We start from the raw sequence: 7,606 nt of genomic DNA, 5'->3' as shown, positions 1-7,606 counted from the left end.
GTTTTTATATGGTTGCTGTAGGCCTTGCACCGAATAATTTGGTGGGGGTGGGGGCGGGGGGCCATTTTTGGCGAACAGATCTACTCATTTTTTTATTCCAGTTAGTAATAATCTATGCAGCTTCAACTTCTCCCGGTCAACGCAATTTTAAAAAGCGAATAGCCTATTCCTCCGTATCTCAGATGGGTTTCACAATTATCGGAATTGCTTCCATAACTGATATGGGAATCGGGGGGGGGGGGGCATTTTGGGCTGAACAGACCTACTCATTCTTTTATTCCAGTTAGTAATAATCTATGCAGCTTCAACTTCTCACGGTCAACGCAATTTTAAAAAGCGAATAGCCTATTCCTCCGTATCTCAGATGAGTTTCACAATTATCAGAATTGCTTCCATAACTGATATGGGAATCAATGGAGCAGGGGGGGGGGGAAATGATTGCAAGGCCTTATTGTTGTAAGCACAATATAATTTCTCTTAATTGTCATCTAAGTGGCAAGGCCTTATTGTTGTAAGCACAATATAATTTCTCTTAATTGTCATCTAAGTGGGGCTTTTGGGAACAGTAAAAACCCTTTTACAGCTCTTTAAATACTAAGAGGGCAGTGAGATTTTCAAACACACCCCCGCAGTATGCATTCGCTCTCCTGTCAACGTGATTTGACGTCAAAAAGCGTTGAAGTTGCCAACTGTTCACGTTATAAAGGGGCGCATGCATACTGCCGCGGGGAGCGGGGGGGGGGGGGGGGGCGAGTCTAGAAGTTGGTCAAGCATGCAGTCAGATCAACTGGGTGGGGTGCTGCACATGTTTCAGGCATGTAGTGGGAGAAAATCAGGCGATTGAGGCTCTGTTTGTTTAAGTTTGTGACAACCGATAGTGAGTGGGAAACCAATTATTGGACTCAAAATTATGTTTGAATTTGAGTCCAATAATTGGTTTATCACTCATAAGCAGTTGTTATAATCTTAAACAAACAGGGCTGAGTGTTTTTAGGAATTCGTTGTTATAAGTAGAATATATTAAATAACACCAACTCTAACATCTTAAGCTTTTGGAGTAATTGGTTGTTTCACATGGTATCAGAGCAAAGGTCACTGGTTTAAAACTCCTTGGTCCTGTTCGTTTAAGATTATGCCAACCGATTGTGAGCCTGAAACAAATTATTGGACTCAAATCTACGTTTGATTTTGAGTCCAATAATTGGTTTTGGACTCACAATTTGGCTAGCATAATCTTAAGTGAACAGAGCCTTGATATTAATGGCCAAACCAAAAGAGGAGTCACATGTGCCACGTGTAGGCCAACCCAAAGGGGGAGGCCACATGCGAGGGACAGTGTTATGGTACAAAAGAATATTAAATAAAACCAAATCTAACAGCTTAATCTTTTGGAGTAAATGGTTGTTTTCACATTAGTGGTAGTGGTTTTAATGTGAAGGAGGGATTTGTAATGGGCACGAATTCCCATTCAACTAATGCAATTGCATGTGGAGGTTGGTTTTTTTCGAAGAAAACTGCAATCTTCCTTTTTGTTTAGTTTCCTAATTGTTTCTCCTCAAAATAGATAGACCGAAGAATAAGAAGGGGAGTCCTGAGCTAAGCTACATGTGCTTGACGGGCTAGATTCATCTACACATTAGGCACGATCACTAGATCAAGTACGCCCTAGTGGACATTAAGCTATTAAGGTAATTTTCTCATATTTATTGTTTGGCAGGGCTAACAGTGATGCTAGATGCATCACTAGTGCAGCATGCCCCAGTGCACATGCCCCAGTGGACATTAATTTAATCTGAGGATAAATTAAACCAGGACTTTTTATACCCATAAATCACAGCCTTAGTGTGGGTTGCACTCGGGCAATAATCAAAGCTATTGATGGCCGACTATTTTGTCTGTAACGGTGGAAATACATCAGGTGAAGTATCTTCCTGCACAACAACAGCTCTCCCTGTTGACAAATGCTCCACTTCAGAGCACATTTTTCATCATCTCTCATTTTCCTGTCTTTCTTTAATGGCAAATGGTACGAATACAAAAGATATTTGGACTACACAGCCAAAAGTCGGGGTCCATCCATCACGGGATAGTCGAATCGGATCCACCTTTGTCTCGGTTAAAATCCTTTAAAATCCCCGGCTGGTGACCTGTCTTATCTTAGGTCAGGCTAGGCCAGGGAAGAAAAGCTGAAAATGAAATGTTATTTGTCTTCTACCTGCATGGTTTTTTAATGTGAGAAATTATAATAGTGAAGGCCCCCTCAAACGTACCACCCGTCATATTTTATACTGTAAGCATATTATTTTTTAAAAAACCACCCTTTTAAGCAAAACCAAAGACCCTCACTTTTGCAGTTAATTACAACTCATGCCATCATCCTTTAAAGTATAGAATAAACCAAAATAACTTTCGAATTTACGAAGCCATGCCATTGGCCGAATGTGTATTTTCGCCCCAAATGGAAAACAAGCCATGTTCCCTCCCATTCCACCACCCAAATCTTCCATAAATTGCCAAATTCTTTCAAAGAAAATAAAACCACGACCTAGATACCATTTCCCCACAAAAAAAATCCAATTTTCCCCCTTTAAAACTTTCCCCAAATTCCCAAATCTCTGTCAAATCCCTAACTTCTACCCAAACCTCATATCACGTTATCAACCAGCTCGTTTTCACGCCCATTTCTTCCAAAACCCAATCAATTCAATTTTTTTAAAAAAAAATCCCTAATTAATACCCTAAAAGAAGTAGTTTTTCCTATTTTTCAACTATAAATAGCCCATCTCCCAACCCTCGAAAGCACGAAATTCACAAGAGCAAAGCCTCCCACAAAGCTTTCACGCTCTGAAAACGTTTGCATTTTTTTTCATCATTTACACCGGGGCAGCGGCTTTGACGCCGTCTTAACTGCCTTCAAACATTCCTCAAGTGATTGACGTCAAGAAGCGTAAAAGTTGCCCACTGTTCACGCCAAATCAGGTTTCTAGGGGGGCGCATGCTTAATGAGAGGGGCGGGGGGGGGGGGGTGTGAAAATATCATCGCCCTGTTCCAAAAGCTTAAGCCATTAGAGATTGTGTTATTTAATCATTTATGCTTCAACACAGAGGAGGTGGGTGAGCCGAATGTGATATGTTTGACAAGAATCCAAGCACTCAAGTCACGTTTCATTTGTGTGAGAAAGAGAAAGGGGGGTCAAAAAAAAAAAAAAACAAAAAAGTCCCTATCTTAATGGTCAGCTTTCAAATAATTACCATATGGCTACCTAACCCAGAGCAGAACCGAGCAAATCACATGTCACATGGCGTAGCTACAGGTAGTTCTGTTATTTTAAGTAAGAAAAAAACGAAACTAAGATAAAAGGCAAGAAGTTATCGGGTATATTGGGATATCATCGGACTTCATATCAGTTATTCAACCCTCACGTTTTTCGTTTGGGGGGCCATGTTTGGATACCAACAAGATTTAGATTTGAATTTAGTTTATATTTTCAACTAGATCACAATCTGTTCTGCAAGAAATTATTTGGAAATCAATATTTGTGGCAACTTCCTTCACCATCGCTGCTCCTCAACGTTGCTCTGGCAGCAGCGAGACACCCCTCCCTCACTCCCTCTCTCTCTCTCAAAACATGATCATGAAGATGATTGATGTGTTTTGTATCCAAAACTCAAATCCAAATCAAAATACAGATGCGTGAGGTAACATATTTAGGAAAATGATAGCCCCCCCCCCCGGATAATGAACATATTTCGCACATGGGTTTTTCTCTTAACCTTCCAACATTTTCATTAAGACGTTTGGTAAAGATTTTCTATAAATCCCTAAATCAACATCACATATATCACATCACTGACACTAAGTCCTCTAAACTTAGTGCGTTCTTTTGATCTTTCAAAAGTATTAAACAGTATCGTTAATTTTCAACAGCGGGACTTTTTCACAGTGAGACCATGGCAAATGAGTTTCTCCGCCGGACCAGTAATTTGTACGAAATTTTGCTAAATTGTAGGCGGGTATCCTTTTAACAACCGAATCCGAGAAGTAAATCCTTTTTATTTATTATTAATAATATCATTAATATTTATTGTTAGTAATGACACACTATCTTTTGTTTCTATAAGAAAAGTGAATATTCTTTTTAGAAAAATAAAAATAAAAACAAAAATAGCCTAAACCCATTCCATCATATACAAAAAAAAAAGGAAAAACCCAAAGACCACTACCAACACTATCATCCATCCCCATCCCCTCCCTCTCTCTCTCTCTGCCTTTGTTATAAAAGGAAGAAGAGGATCTCATATATTTTAGGGTTTGAGAGTTAATTTTGTGAAGATAATGTAGAGGTCTAGTTTTAGGGTTTGGAAAATTCATTCGAGTAAGTAGGAGAAAAAAGATAAAGTGCTGCAATAAAATGTTCAAATTTACCGGATAAACGGATACGGATAATATCCGAATTCGAACAATATCTGACGGATACGAATTCGGTACTAGATATTAAATATCCGTCGAATCCGAATCCGAATTTGGATAGTGTATACTGTAATCGAATTCGGATATAGCCATATCCGCTCCGAATTCGATCCGTTTACACCCCTATGGTCAGCTTTCAAATAATTACCATACGGAGTGTTCCTTTCCCTACCGTAACTAGCTACCTAACCGAGAGCAGAATTGAGCAAATCACATGTCACATGGTGTAGCTACAGGTAGTTTTGTTATTTTAAGGAAAAAAAAACGAAACTAAGATAAAAGGCAAGAAGTTATCGGGTATATTGGGATATCATCGGACTTCACATCAGTTATTCGACCCTTACGTTTTTCGTTTGGGGGGCCACGTTTGGATACCAACAAGATTTAGATTTGGATTTAGTTTATATTTTCAACTAGATTAGATCTTTAGATTTCCAAATCAGCTGCAACAGAGCAAAAAATTCTGATTTTCAAATCTGTTCTGCGAGACATTATTTGGAAATCAATATTTGTGGCAACTTCCTTCACCATCGCTGCTCCTTGCTCCGGTAGCAGCGAGACACCCCACCCCCCCCCCCCCCCCCCCCCCCCCATTAAGACGTTTGGTAAAGATTTTCTATAAAAATCCCTAAATCAACATCATATGTATCACATCACTGACACTGAGTCCTCTAAACTTAATGCGTTCTTTTGATCTTTCAAAAGTATTAAACAGTATCGTTAATTTTCAACAGCGGGACTTTTTCGCAGTGAGACTATGGCAACCAGTAATTTGTACTATAATTTTGCTAAATTGTAGGCGGGTATTAAAGTCATTTAGGATATATGGGTCAAGTAGTGGGCCCTTAGTAAACATTTATGCTTTTCAACATGTTACATGTTTCTTACTTGAATCTTCCTTGTGTAGTTGTGTTATGTGTGAGAACAGATGTCAATGGACCAAGGATGGTCCTGATGGATCTAAATGATCCGAGCATTTTTTTTTTTTTAAATGATCAAATTATATTATTGCGAGAGAAACAAATCCAGAAGGTCTAGGGAAGAAATACAAGCCAAGAAATAAACAAAATCACAGACGACAAAGAAAAATCTACACTGCAGAAGGAAATATGGGTCGAGTAGTGGGCCCTTAATAAACATTTATGCTTTTCAACATGTTAAATGTTTCTCCGCTACCCAACCACTGTCTGCTATTAGCCAAGTGACGAACGTTTGGAAACCTGATGAGCCAATCTCCTTCCACTACCAAGCTATCCAATAGGTTACCGACGACGAGCCTCGTACCCTGGACTCCTGGAGAGCCACTCTAACCTTTGCCTCATTAGAATCCTTGAACCCAAAGGGACCTGAGAATGCTCATTTGGTCTCTTGCTCCTCATCTCGAAGCAAACCTCCCACGACATCAAGGCCGGGGTTTCCCATACTTGACACATCAGAATTTAATTAAAGCCGTCAAGGGTCCGACGACTTCCATCTAGGAATTGGTGGATCCTTTATTTCTTAAACTTGGCAAATCTACTTCCAATTTGTAATAAGGTAATAGGTAGAATAGAATTTAAAGGGGGAGAGGGCCCTCATCAGGATTATAACAGTGTCCATTGGATTCATAACCTATGGTCAGAAATTATTGCGGATCTTGACCTAGATATTGCCTTAAAATGCAATGGAGCTACCTAGACCTGTATTTACTGTTTAGGCCCAAGTTGGTCCGATGGATCTAAAGGATCTCAGCGTTGATGGACTGGATTTGGATGCAACACCTGGATTTGAACAGTGTCCATTGGATTCAAAACCTAAGGTCAGAAATCATTTCGGATCATGACCCAGTTATTGCCACAAAATGCAATGGAGCAATCTAGATCTGTATTTAGGCCCTGTTTGTATAAGATTATGACAACTGACTGTTTGTATAAACGAACAGGGCCTTCGTGTTGGATTTTGATTTTAAAAATCATGAATTTTGAGTCAAAATAGAGTTTTGGAAAAAGCTTTTTAAAGACGTTTTGGAAAAGAAAAACTTCTTTGAAAAAAGTGGCTTCTTAAGAGAGAGAGAGAGAGAGAGAGTAGTTTTGCGAAGAAAAGATAATCCCATATTGCTTTGAAAAAAAGTGGGAGAGTGGTTTATATAGCTTTTCCCACTTCTTTTCTTTGCTTTAGTGAACAATGGGTTATAAATGGGTGGCTCGCACAAGCGCTGCGTGGGCAATAGGGTGCACAGTGGCGCTTTTTCACTTTCAATTCGTCTTAATAACAATTCTACTTTTTCATTTTCAGGCAATTCTACTTTATATCGTGGGTATCCTCCCTCGCCTAACCCCCTAACTTTGTAAAGCATAAATAGGACTTGGAGGAACACTCTGAGGAGCACTCTGATAGACGGTCCAATTCAAAGTTATCCTAACCCATACTTAGGAAGTAGAATCCTATTGTACAAGAATACCTTTCATACTTTTCTTCATTTATGCTATTCATAAGGAATATTTTGGTAACATTTAACTAAGAATCCTACACAAAAAGCCAAATAAAATTTCATTTTCAGCTTTTGTCTCGATGATTATGATTATTCTCGTCCAATTCAAAACAGATCATCACACAGACTTATGAAGTAGAATCCAAAAGTAATGTTAAAAGGATCAAGAGTCACAGGATCTGAATGGATTTTAACCAAGATATAGGTGGAACCGATCCGAAATGTCCTTATCATCTATGTATGGACCAAGACTTCTGGCTGTGTAGTCTAAATTTCTTGCGTTTGTACCATCTGCCATTAAGGAGTGATGGAGAAGGAAAGCACATGAAAAACTTGCTCAGAAATGTCACGTTTATCCTTGTGGACAACTGTTATTATACGGAAAGAAACTTCACCACATGTATACTGATCAACTCTTTAAATAATGTCGGCCACATATGGTGTTGCCAGGTGCAAGTACCATGGTTTTAAATTTCGACGAAATTTCGGATTTCGGTGGGACTGAAACCGAAATGTTCTGAAATTTCATTTTTCACCATTTACCAAATTTCGGACCGAAATTTCGATTAAATGGCATTATTTATTTTTTTAAAAAAGTCTTACAAATTTCGGATGTCGCCGAAATTTCGGTTTTCGGTGGAGTCCGAAACGGTTACTGAAACTGA

Source organism: Tasmannia lanceolata, unplaced genomic scaffold, assembly GCF_043159265.1.
Source record: "Tasmannia lanceolata isolate RefF3 unplaced genomic scaffold, GAP_Taslan_0.1 ptg000037l, whole genome shotgun sequence".
Classification (NCBI taxonomy): domain Eukaryota; kingdom Viridiplantae; phylum Streptophyta; class Magnoliopsida; order Canellales; family Winteraceae; genus Tasmannia; species Tasmannia lanceolata.
Note: the sequence above shows the minus strand (reverse complement) of the source record.